Source organism: Gymnoscopelus microlampas (assembly GCF_963454915.1).
Source record: "Gymnoscopelus microlampas genome assembly, chromosome: 15".
Lineage (NCBI taxonomy): Eukaryota > Metazoa > Chordata > Actinopteri > Myctophiformes > Myctophidae > Gymnoscopelus > Gymnoscopelus microlampas.
In genome coordinates, this window is record NC_139952.1 from 39,152,886 (window position 1) to 39,162,950 (window position 10,065).

Consider the following 10,065-nt stretch of genomic DNA (forward strand, 5'->3'; position numbering starts at 1 on the left):
AAATGGGGTAAATGGCTTTTTTTTAAAAGCCATTTAAGCTATAACTAGGCTAAGTTTGAACTTAGTGTGAGGTGGTGCAACTGGGTCCAGTCCCCTACGCAGTCCTTTCTTTTTCTTGACTTTTGCTTTGTCCAAGGAGATTGGACAGTACACTTCTGCTTGCACACACTCCCCCCCCACCCCTCACCCCTCCCCGCCCATTTTCGATAGTGTATAAAACGGGGGACAGCAAGAAGGCACCGGCCGGATCTGACCACCCTAGGCGGCCTGCCATGGGCACATTCACGCCTAGAGGCGGGGGACTATTGACAGCAGGGATGGGACGATATGAACATTTCATGTCACAATTATTGAGGCCAAAATAATTGTGATTAACGATATTCTTGCGTGTATCAAAGTATACTTGAAGCTCTTAAAATGGCACTAAAAATGCTGGAATCACATGACCTGTCATTTGGTTAAATACCGGTAAGTGTGTTGTCTCATAAGACATCATTTGTGAACATCCTTTTTTTTTAAAATCACAATGAGGAATATTCATTTTTATAGAAAAAGACATCAAGCCAATAGGCTATTATTTAGCACCATAGTAGCCGTCTGTCTGTGTCGGTTCTCAGGTGCATTCGGCAACTTTTTTTTCACACCTTCCAATCGACTTCATTCGATTCTGTAGTAGTCTGTTTGGTGGAGAGCTACCTTTAGGAATGTAAACATTGCAAGCCAGCCTACTCCAAAACATTATCCAGTATTATTTTTTTTCACACGCACATACCATCTCCATATCCGATTTTGCGATGATTAGAGTAATATTTATCACGATAAAAGATGATTTTATGTATCGTCCCATCCCTTATTGACGTATACATGTACTGTATAACCATTTCTGATCTGTATGATATAGCATTTACAGGGCAGACCAAATATTAAGGGCTTGGTTTGGATGCAACGAGAAAATCTTGAAGGTAACAATGAAACGAGCTGAAAAAGAAAAGGTTGAGGTGACACTATCTTTTTAATTTAAAGAATCTTTATAACATGCAACGGAGCGCTTTGTCCTAAGTAAAAGAGTTTTGTGAATGAGGCTTGTAGCCTCAATATGTGGACCTAAAAATGTAGGACAAAAAAAATTAATCAAAGCGTGAATGAGTTTGTGTGTTTGAAAAGACCCTACGACTATACTGTAATAATACGTTTATTGTTTGTCTTTATATTTAAATGCACCTTTGTTTTGCTGGACTGCCTTATTTAAGCTTTTTAGAAAGTGTGTCATGTTTTTGTGAACATAGTGGCCTTTATCACTAGTTTCTACAATAACCCTAGACAAGGATTGTCTTGTTTTTAAAACTGCTTTTCATATCATTCCATAAGTGTGTGAGTGCGTGCGTGCGCATGTGCGTGTTCCTTTTTTACAACCGTCATTTCAAGCAATGACATCTGTTGCCTTTCCCGAGAACCTTGACTGAAAAGTGCAGTAGTAGCTTTCCTTTGATCAAGGAACTTTGCAAATAGATGCATATTTGTCTTCCTCATAGCTGTGTCACACATTGTGTACCTACCTACCTACTACGTACATGCCTAGCTAGCTATCTGTCTATCATTGGCTCTCTTATTAGCAGTGACCTGTGGTATTCTTTCTCCGATTAGTTTTAATAATCTCCGCTAACTGTGTCTTTACGTTTTGCCCTCCTGCCAGGATTTCACGAAATTGCAATGACTGCAGCAAATTTTATGTCAAATTTCTGTTTAAAAGTTTTGTTTAAATAACAGCTCCATCCTTATATGAGGCTTAGTTTTTTGACTAAATCCCTGCACTAACCAGCATACAATCATGCTCATGTTTTTTTTTTTAAAGAGCTGCACTTTTTTGTTTTGCTTTTGTAGTTATATGCTGATTACAACGTGTAAAAGAAAATAGCAAGCAGATCACTGCTTGATTTGATCAATCTTGTACATTTCCCACACAGAAAATGGTCTACAAAAGCTATTGCAAACCAATTTTCTTTTTTCTTTCATTTAAATCACAAAACAAAATCCTGGCAGGACTGTTTTTGAAGCATTGAGTTGATGGTCAACAATATCATAATGCAAATATAATAAATAATGTCTACAACTTTAAAAACAGTGATGACACTGCTTGTTATTTGAAAGAGGACTAATGCATGTGCATGTAATGATGGTCTACTGTACTGCATAATGTGTGACTATATTAACCACTTTCTATACTTTTATTTGGCAAATTTTCAGCCAACAAAGAGAAAAATAGGGATGCCAGGGTTAAACACTTAAACACTCCGATCAACACCGTTGATCAGGGTCCACCAGGGGGTTGTACTTGCTCCCCTCCTTTTTCCCCTCTAAGCTAGTGCTGCACAATTAATCGAAAAAAAATCGTGATCTGGATTCAGACACCTATGCAATCTCGATTTTTTTTGCTTAATATTTTTATATTTACAAGAGAATCGTGTGATTATCGTGATCTCAATTCTTATGGAGGAAAATCGTGATTCACATTTGAGCAAGAATCGTGCAGCACTACTCTAAGCCAAATCTCATCGCAGAACATCGCCAATCTACAAGCTCATAACGGTTCATGTTGCGATGCAGGGTGAGCTTATAGACCTGCTAATGTCACAGAATGTTCGCCTATTATGACCAGAATACGAATGCTAGGGTTCATGCGGTTAATGTTGTTAAGATCAGTGCATTTCATGGATTTCATGTATTGACTTGATGCAACATTGCATTACAGAAAATATTAATGTAATGAAATAACTATTTGAAAAATGACATTCTCCTCATGCATTAGAAGGACATTATCAGTCACCAGAACCAGGGGTGTGTGTTTTCAATGAGTGTAACATGGTTAACGTGAAGTTAAATGGGCTTATACAGTATACTGTAGGGCTCTGTGTCTGATCAAGCAACTTATAGAACTGTCTTGGGTGTGGTAGACAAAAAAAAGTGTTATTTAAATTAAAATACATTCAACATTGAATATTTATTAAGCAAGAATTTACAGAAAAAGTGGTCTGTTGCCTGCAATTATAAGTCGGATACTCATGTAGACTCAAATATCATCAAAATGAAAATGATCCAAGAGCTTCTGATTGGAGAAAGTCTGAAGATGGTGTACTGTAAATTCCATGTCATTTGCTGAACCTTATAGGCAGACATATAAAGGCCAATAAACTTCGTTTTTTATTCTGGAGAGTGATTAAGAGTTGATTGGCACTGTGCTCTGCAGTCAAAGTGTGATCACACATTTAACCAGTCCCTCAGGGGTCTATACTAGGACCCCTCCTTTTTTCACTGTACGCCAAATGTCTCTCCACATGAATCTTTTGGATTCATGTGGTCAATGTGTGAGTCAGTTAATGTGAACAGTTTTGTGTGTGTGTGTGTGTGTGTGTGTGTGTGTGTGTGTGTGTGTGTGTGTGTGTGTGTGTGTGTGTGTGTGTGTGTGTGTGTGTGTGTGTGTGTGTGTGTGTGTGTGTGTGTGTGTGTGTGTGTGTGTGTGTGTGTGTGTGTGTGTGTGTTTCCGTCCTGCACTTCCTCCTCACTACTACAAGATTTTGCCAGTCTTGCACTTCCTCACTACTACAAGATTGTGCCAAACAGCCATAGACAGACGTGGTCACATTTTGCTTAACTAGTTAGTATATGTATTGCTTCTGTACTAACCATACTATTGTGATATTGCTAATCAAGACAGAAGACAGGAAAGGAATACAGTCTACTTACTACATAGTACCAATTGTAGTCAATAGTTACTTTTAAAGCCTCTCAGTCTTAAGTAAGATGTCTGCAGATATTTATGCCGTGCCAGACTTGACAAAGAAGGTGAGACAGAGGGATGGAGACAGAGGACAGAGGAGGGACAGTGGACAGGTGGAGGCGACACAGAGGGATGGAGACAGAGGACAGAGGGGGGACACTGAGGACATTGGGCAGGTGGAGGCGACACAGAGGAATGGAGACAGAGGACAGATGGGGGACACTGAGGACATTGGGCAGGTGGAGGCGACACAGAGGGATGGAGACAGAGGACAGAGGGGGGACACCGAGGACATTGGGCAGGTGGAGGCAACACAGAGGGATGGAGACAGAGGACAGAGGAGGGACAGTGGACAGGTGGAGGAGACACAGAGGGATGGAGACGGAGAAGGGACACTAGGAACAGTGGACAGGACGGTGGAGGAGACGGGAGAGCTGGTGGAGCGAGTGGCGCACATCTACGAGAGTGTGGACGATTTCAGAAGCTATGACTTTGTCCTGGGACCACAGAGGGTCATGAGGGAGAACACAGCAGGAAGACGTACTCGGGGTGAGTTGAACAAAGTTGTGAGACTTTGTCAAAGTGATTTCTCTGATTCAACGTTGGAGTAGAGTTTATTGGTACAAAGTATTGTCTTTCCTGCAACATTTTAGGGAGAATGTTAAGTTTCAAGCGCTTTAGGGATATGGTAGCTATGGGGCTTTTATACTCTTGTTTTTGTCAGTTGCTGCACATTAAGTAGCTGTAGTTAATGGCTGTACTGAGTGTGTTCCCTTGTCCAGGACATCGCTCTAAAACAGTGAGAAGGGATCTCAGAGTTGTTGCTCTGTGTCTGGGGATGCTGTGTCTTATGCTGCTGGTTGGGATCATAGTCCTGGCCATGCACTGTGAGTACCCCACCCCATGTCACAACACTACCACATCACTCATTCAAGGAGTTTGTTGCCTGATAATTACTAGCTGTAGCAAATACAAAGGCCTTAACCCAGGCCTTGACTTCTCTTTTTAAACTAATTCTTAATTATTTACTGGAGTTAAGTCTTTTTGTGTGTGTTGTTGCATTGCATCTGAAAAGAGCGGTGAAGAAAGTTGTGTTGACACTTTTCCTCATAAAATAATGAAATAGCTCTTGTGTTTCAAAGAACCAAGGGGGGAACCATCGTGCTTAATATGTGATAGTGTGTATTCCTTGCAGCCTACAGTACGTTATTATTATAATGTGATGAGACCTAATAACATACGTACTGTAGACACAAAATCAGGTTCTTTGGGTTTCTCTCTACTTCTCCTCTTCCACACGGACGGTAGTGACAACAGTCTGTGTTGTCACATTGTTTTGTCCTTTACAGATCATTCAGCCACTGACTGGATGAGAGTCCAGCATAATATCCAGTTAGAGTCTATGGATAAAACCCTGACCCTGGAGAGAAACCGCTCAGAGTCCATATATAACAATCTGACCAAAGCATATGTCCAGTTAAGTAAAATCAACCAGCTTATTGCAGGTGAGAGATGTTACAAACATTTTTATTGAATATTAAATACTTTATTATTATTAATTATTATTATTGTTATTATAAGGGATGTGTGTGACGTTTGTGAACAAACACTCACAAATCTCAATATCATGTTGCTGAACTATGCAAGCTGGCTGCTTGTGTACCTACCTGTCCTAGTGTGGTGATGGTCTCTACGCCTCATTTCACTGATCTCTAAACTACGGATTTGCTAGTAGACGTAAAATCACCTCTTTCTGACCATTTTCCTTGTTTTTTGTTTGTTTTGTTTTTTCACTTTTATGACTGTTGTTCGTTCCATTGCTAAAACTCCTGTTTGATGCTAAAACTCCTGTTTGATGCTAAAACTCCTGTTTGATGTTAAGACAAGACGTGTCCCAATGGATGGAAGAAGTTTGGATGCAGCTGTTATAACAGATCTACTGAAACAAATACTTGGGAGGATGTCCAGTTAAGTAAAATCAACCAGCTTATTGCAGGTGAGAGATGTTACAAACATTTTTATTGAATATTAAGTACTTTATTATTATTAATTATTATTATTGTTATTATAAGGGACGTGGTGTGTGACGTTTGTGAACAAAGACTCACAAATCTCAATATCATGTTGCTGAACTATGCAAGCTGGCTGCTTGTGTACCTACCTGTCCTAGTGTGGTGATGGTCTCTACGCCTCATTTCACTGATCTCTAAACTACGGATTTGCTAGTAGATGTAAAATCACCTCTTTCTGACCATTTTCCTTGTTTTTTGTTTGTTTTGTTTTTTCACTTTTATGACTGTTGTTCGTTCCATTGCTAAAACTCCTGTTTGATGTTAAGACAAGACGTGTCCCAATGGATGGAAGAAGTTTGGATGCAGCTGCTATAACAGATCTACTGAAACAAATACTTGGGAGGAAGGTAGAAAACAATGTCAGAAGACAGGAGCAGATCTGGTGGTCATCAATAGTAAAGAAGAAGAGGTGTGTGTGTGTGTGTGTGTGTGTGTGTGTGTGTGTGTGTGTGTGTGTGTGTGTGTGTGTGTGTGTGTGTGTGTGTGTGTGTGTGTGTGTGTGTGTGTGTGTGTGTGTGTGTGTGTGTGTGTGTGTGTGTGTGTGTGTGTGTGTGTGTGTGTGTGCGTGCGTGCGTGCGTGCGTGCGTGCGTGCGTGCGTGTGTGCGTGTGCACGCCCGCGAGAGAGAGAGACATGGGTGCGCACACGCGCACCTACTGTAGGTGTCCATTACCCACATAGATACATGTGATGTAATTAAATTTTAAAACCTGAATGTAGGGAAAACTAATTACGGTTCAATTGTGCACTAATTATCAGGAATTCATCAGAGGTTTGAGCCCTAGATATTCATCTTGGATTGGTCTGAACAACACTGAGGGAAAATGGACATGGGTGGATGGAACAGTACTGACAACAGGGTGAGACATTATATTATACATTTTCTATTGTAATTCTATCAAAGTCTGTATGTGAGTAGCCTCGGAAACCCATGGCTTTTTTTTTGTTGCAAAAGAAAAAAGCCTGGGGGAAGATCCCAGGAACTGTGGTCTCGGAGCGGGAGTGAACCTTGTTACCTCCTAACCAATCAGAGTGCAGAGGGGCGTCGCTCCAAATTTGGTGACGTCAGTATTCTACAATGTTGCACAGACCAGGGGGGGGGGGGAGTAGGAGGGGGGCGGGGGGAGGGGAGGCGGGGACATAGATTGGTGAAGCAATCGGAGGACGCGCCTTGCTCCAGGCGCCTGGGTTTGGATCCGCCCTTCGAGACCATGGATTGCTCTCGTTCTCTCAGGCTAGTATGTGAGTGACTCAGTGGATGAGGTTAAAATAATGTTGGTTACTCTGCAGGTACTGGCGCAGAGGATGGCCTGTTAACCATACCAAATCGAACTGTGCAGTAATCTGGCATGAGGATGGAAAATGGACAAATGTGGCATATAGGCCTCAATCTCACAAAGCGTGGATATGTGAGAACAACTTCAGTGATTAAACTGCAGGTGGTACAGCTTTACAACAGTCTCCTCCACACTGACTGTTATTGTGTGATGTGTGTTCTGACTCCTACTGTACTCCCTGTCCACTCATGACTGTGTGGCCATGACACAGACACACACAGCTCAAACTCCATCATATTTTGCTGATGAAGACACCAACATCATTGGGTCTGATTACAGATAACAATGAGACAGCCTACAGAGAGGAAGTGAGAGCCCTGACTTTATGATTTCAGGATAACAACCTCCATCTTACCATCAGCAAAAACACCATGCCTACTGTACTTGACCGATCACATCAAACGTGAGGTAGACTCGGGCAAATACTGCGGCATGGTCATGCTGGACCTCCAAAAGGCATTTGACACTGTAAACCACGAAATTCTACTTGATAAGCTGAGGGCGATTGGTTTTGATTGCACATCACTAAATTGGATGAGATCTTACTTGGAGGGTAGAGAACAAGTGGTTGACATCAACGGAACCATGTCCTCATCCCTCCCGGTGAGCTGCGGGGTTCCTCAAGGCAGCATTCTAGGGCCGTTACTGTTTCTTCTATACATTAACGACATGAATGCTGCCTGTAACTGCAAACTGTTCCTGTTCGCTGATGACTCGGCACTCCTGATTTCGGGAGAGGACAAGTTGCAAGTCGAGGAAGCTCTCAGCTCTGAACTCTCAAAAATCCGTACCTGGCTTACCGATAACAAACTGTCACTACACCTTGGGAAAACCGAATCCATCCTATTTGGGACCAAACATTCCCTCAGTAAAATGAAGGTAAATGACTTCAAGGTCAAAGTCGATGACACAATCATCACTAGCAAAGAAGAGATTACCTATTTGGGATGTATTCTTGACAAACACCTGTCAGGTGAAAGCATGGCAACAAAGGTATTCAAAGGAGTAAACCAGAGAACCAGATTTATGGGCAGTGTTTCCTCCTTTGTCAACCCTCAGGCACTCAGGACCCTCTCGGGGGCCCTGATTCAGCCCCTTTTTGACTATGCTAGCTCCTCTTGGTACTCCAACACCTCAGTGTCACTGAAGACTAAGCTTCAAACCTCCCAAAACAAACTGATTCGACTACTTCTCGGACTGGGGCCCATGACCCACCTCTCTCCCACTCACTTTGCCAGCCTAGGTTGGCTCAGGGTGGAAGACAGGGTTATACAACTAAAAATGGGACTGGTCTTCAAAATTGTAAATGCAGATCTGCCCGAAATGCCCCCTATACCCGCATATCTGTATAAGTACCTCGAAAAAGTTAGTGACACCCACAGTCACAAAACTAGAGGGAGCGTAAACAATAATCTGGTAACACCCACCCATAAAACAAACATGGGCAAATTCTCCTTCTATAGCACTGCCACCAAGGAATGGAATAGTCTAACCCCATCCCTCAAAAAATGCAGTTCGCTGGGCTCATTCAAAACAGCCCTAAAAACTCATCTTTCTGGAGGCCTAAAGAGGAGCTAGTACCAGTTTCCCTGTAGACAGACGACCCCCCCCCCTCCCCCTTTTCTTGTACATACTTTTTATTTTATTTTCTAATGTTTTTTTTTTTTGTATATATATTTTTTTGTACATAATGGTATTTCTTTCCCCCTCTGTATTCTTATGTTGATTATTGAACTGTTTGGTTGCTACTATATATGTCTATGAAATTAATTCAAGGACCCCAATGGAAACAAGCCCGCAAGGACTTTTTTGGCCGGACCTTTTAGACAAAAGTATTATAAATGTAACTGTGTTGTTTTACATTCTTTTTGCCTAATAAAAATTTCAATCAATCAAACCTACCACATACATCTCTGCCTGATACGAAAGATGCTCCCCCCATGATCTCTTAACAGATGAAAGGAAGTGGAGACGCCTTTTTAAAAACATCCTGTTACTTAAACTCTCTAAACTTGTGTGAAATTGGCCATTCTGTATGCAGTGGAAATATACTGCTCTGTGTTCCAGTGCTGAAACAAAAGAGAAATAAAAACATAAGGACTGCAGAACCGTTTCAAAGATTCTTCTGAAATTGAATTTGATTCTTGAAATTGTCTAGTGTTTAATCTATCTATCCAGGTAAAATGTTTTGTTTAGCATGTGTAGCAGAGTGGCTCGGAGCCTCTCCCTATAAAGACCAACTGACCAAAAGCCTAATATTTCACCCAGCTAGGGGGGGTTTTCCTTTAGGCTAGTGGTTAAGATGTTTGGCTTTAGTGTTCCTTCCCCCGCGGGAGACCTGACGTTGAATCCTGCGTGTTACACCAAACTGCTTCACATTTGCACATTTACACACGTTCACAAATAAAGAGTAAAATGTTTTCCCTCAACAGACTGTTTAATAAATATTTGGGGTCCAGTGTGTTTGGGTGTGGAAATACAGGCAGATCCCCTGCATCCAGAAGCTGTTCAGTACAACCACAGCTCCACAGCAGATACCTGTAAGTCAAATGCTAAAACATTAACGGGAAAATCTGGTTCTCTTTCCTTGGCATAGACCTCTATACCCACATAAACATATATTACAAATAACACATATAAAATTAATATATTACTCTCTCAATATACAAACAGTTAAGGTGTGTGTGCTTATGTCACTTTCAAGTGCTCTAATGTGGTGTTCTTTTAATCACTTCTACCCTTAGCTAACTGGAGTCACCCAGGGCCCCCTTTAACTCTACACTAAATATCTGACGAAAATAGAAGGTGTACAACCACAATGTGCGTTATATTGTGAGGTGTTGTGACGCAGATCTTGTAGATCTTCTTTTTTTGCTTCATGC